Here is a 3,945-nt window from a genome sequence, read left to right on the forward strand (position 1 = left end):
AGGGAAGGGAAGGGAAGGGAAGGGAAGGGAAGGGAAGGTCTTATAGAGAGATAGAATATAGATGGCCCTTGGATTTAATGAAAGATGTTGGGTGCCATGTTAATGGCTTTTCTCATTGTCACACACTGAATAGCTTCATGATCAACCAATCTTTTTAATTTTTTTTTCAAACTGGAATAAAGTCCAGGATGAAGTAGCTTAGAAGCAGGTAACAATTATCCAGAAGTGCTGGCTACCTCATTAACAACTTTAAGAGCTTAAAAGAATCATTATCTCAAGACACACTGCTAGGGAAGATCTTATCCTAGAGCCCAAAAGAACTTGCAATTTATCATAGAGGATGAAAGTCTGGGGCACTATTTTGTCTTCTATTTAAGGGATGGGAGAAACTTATGATAGTGTATGGGATCATATAGTTTGAAGTTGGGTAACATGATGCCTCCAGATTTGTTCTTTTTGCTTAGTCTTGTTTTGGCTATGAGGACTCTTTTTAGATCCATATGAATTTTGAGATTGTTTTTTCTAGTTCTGTGAAGAACGATGGTGGTATTTTGATGGAAATTGCATCTCAAGACACACTGCTAGGGAAGATTTAATCCTAGAGCCCCAAAGAACTTACAATTTATCCTAGATAATGAAAGTCTGGGGGTATTGTTTTATCTTCTCTTTAAGGGACATCATTTCTACAAGTCTGTTTTCTTCCACTGGAAAGGAGATTGGTGATTGTGATGTTCTGGTTCTGTTACTTTGCTAATTCTGCTCCAGAAGAGCTGAATGAATCGTCTGATTGATGTTATTTGGGTAAAACAAGTTAGTTGACTTTTTTTCTTTGTTGGATCACCTTCCACAGGTCTCAGATATTTTTCCATGGTAGGCTCTATCTCTCTACCAATAAGGAAAGCTGTCCCAGTTCATCTCTACCCTGTCTGTATGGGTAAACCTGGATAGATAAGCACATTTGCCCACAGACATAAGCCATATCCTCTAATATCAAGTTTATCTATAATAATAATAATGGTATTTTGATATTCCATTTTCTGACTATGTTGTAATAGTCCTTAAATTAATTGAAATACAGGTGGGAACTAAGGCTGATGTTTATTATGTTCTATCTCAGGGCTGCTTGATAGAATATTTCACAAAACGAAATGATATATAATCTATGATATCTTACTTGGTAGCTACTTGCCATATGTGTCTATCGAACACATGAAATGTGGCTAGTGCTACTGAAGAACTAAATGTTTAATTGTATTTGGTTTTAATTAATTTAAATTTGGATCATGGCTACCATATTATACAGTAAACTTTAGCTCTTAATACCTCTCTTTTATTCTCTTGCTTTTTCTTTCCCACCTTGAACCAGAGGAAATACATGTAGCAGCCAATAGGACTAACTAAATAATTTGATCTTTACTTTAACTCTAGTGAACATATTAGGAAGGAGTGTGGGAGGTAAGGAGGGGAGAAATTGTTGAGAAACTGTATGGGACTACATTTTGAAGTTGGGTAACATGATGCCTACAGATTCATTCTTTGTGCTTAGTCTTGCTTTGGCTATGCGGGCTCTTTTTTGATGATGGTGGTATTTTGATGGAAATTGCATCAAATTTATAGGTTGCTTTTGGCAATCTGGTTATTATTGCAATATTAATTCTACCCATCCATGAGCATGAGATGTGTTTCCATTTCTTTGTGTCATCTGTGATTTCTTTCAGTAGTGCTTTGTAGCTTTCCTTGTAGAGGGCTTTCACCTCCTTGGTTGGGTGTATTCCTAAAGTTATTTATTTTATTTTATTTTATTTATTCATTTATTTAGATGGAGTCTCGCTCTGTGGCCCAGGCTGGAGTGCAGTAGCATGATCTCAACTCACTGCAACCTCTGCCTCCTGGGTTCAAGTGATCCTCCTACCTCAGCCTCCTGAGTAGCTGGGATTACAGGCACGTGCCACCACGCTTGGCTAATTTTTGTATTTTTAGTAGAGATGGGGGTTCATCATGTTGGTCTGGTCTTGAACTCCTGACCTCAAGTGATCCTTCCATCTCAGCCTCTCAAAGTACTGGGATTACAGGTGTGAGCCACCATGCCTGGCCGGGATTTTAATTTTGTTTTGCAGCTATTGTAAAACGGGTTGGGTTCTTGATTTGATTCTCAGCGTGGTCGCTGTTGATGTATAGCAGCACTACTGATTTGTATACATTGATTCTGTATCCTGACACTTTACTGAATTTATTTGTCAGATCTAGGAGATTTTTGGATGAGTCTTTAGGGTTTTCTAGGTATATGATTATATCATTAGCAAACAGTGACAGTGTGACTTCTTGTTTACCTATTTGGATGTCCTTTATTTCTTTCCCTTGTCTGATTGCTCTGGCTAGGACTTCCACTACTATGTTGAATAGAAATGCTGAAAGTGGGTATCCTTGTCTTGTTCCAGTTATCAGGGGAAATGTTTTCAACATTTCCTCATCCAGTATAATGCTGGCAGTGGGTTTGTCATTGGTGGCTTTTACTACCTTCAGGTATGTTCCTTCTATGTCATTTTTGCTGAGGGTGTTAATCATAAAAGGATGCTGGATTTTGTCAAATCATTTTTTTCTGTGTCTATTGAGATGATTATGTGATTTTTGTTTTTAATTCTGTTTCTGTGGTATATCACATTTATTGACTTGCATACGTTAAACTATCCCTCTATCCCTCGTGGAAAACCCACTTGATCATGGTGGATTATGTTTTTGATATGCTGTTGGATTCAGTTAGTTAATATTATGTTGAGGATTTTTGCATCTATGTTCATCAGGGATATTGGTCTGTAGTTTTTTGTTGTTGTTGATGTTATGTCCTTTCCTGGTTTTAGTATTAGGGAGATACTGGCTTCATTGAATGATTTAGGGAGGATTCTCTCTCTCTCTATCTTTTGGAATAATTTCCACAGAATTGGTACCAATTCTTCATTGAACATCTGATAGAATTCAGCTGTGAATCCATCTGGTCCTGGACATTTTCTGTTGGCAATTTTTTGTTACCATTTTGGTATCACTACTTATTATTGGGCAGTTCAGATTCTATTTCTTCCTCGTTTAATCTAGGAAGGTTGTATGTTTCCAGGAATCTATCCATCTCCTCTAGGTTTTCTAACTTGTGTGTGGAAAGGTGTTCATAGTAGCCTTGAATGAAATTTTGTATTTCTGTGGAATCAGTTGTAATATTTCTTCTTTCATTTCTAGTTGAGCTTATTTGTATCTTCTCTATTCTTTTCTTGGTTAATCACACTAATGGTCTATGAATTTTATCTTTTCACAGAACGAGCTTTTGTTCCATTTATGTTTTCTGTTTTGTTTGTTGTTTTTCAATTTCATTTAGTTCTGCTCTGATCTTTGTTATTTCTTTTCTTCTGCTGGCTGTAAGTTTTGTTTGTTCTTGTTTCTATAGTTCCTCGAGGTATGACTTTAGATTGCCTATTTGTGCTCTTTCAGACTTTTTGATATAGGCATTAATGCTATGAACTTTTCTCTTAGCACCACTCTTGTTGTATCTCAGTGGTTTTGATAGGTTATACCACTATTATTATTCAGTTCAAAGAGTTTCTTAATTTCCATCTTGATTTCATTGTTGACTCTTCAATCACTCAGGAGCAGAATATTTAATTTCCATTATTTGCACGGGTTTGAGGGTTCCTTTTGGAATTGCTTTCCAATTTCTTTTTTTTCTTGAGATGGAGTCTCCCTGTGTAGCCCAGGCTGGAGTGCACTGGTGCGATCTCGGCTCACTGCAACCTCCCGCTTCCCAGGTTCCAGTGATTCTCCTGCCTCAGCCTCCTGAGTAGCTGGGACTATAGGCATGCACCACCATGCCTGGCTAATTTTTGTATTTTTAGTAGAGATGGGGTTTCACCATGTTAGCCAGGATGATCTCAATCTCCTGACCTCATGATATGCCCACCT

The sequence above is a fragment of the Mandrillus leucophaeus genome, unplaced genomic scaffold, assembly GCF_000951045.1.
Source record: "Mandrillus leucophaeus isolate KB7577 unplaced genomic scaffold, Mleu.le_1.0 Scaffold376, whole genome shotgun sequence".
Lineage (NCBI taxonomy): Eukaryota > Metazoa > Chordata > Mammalia > Primates > Cercopithecidae > Mandrillus > Mandrillus leucophaeus.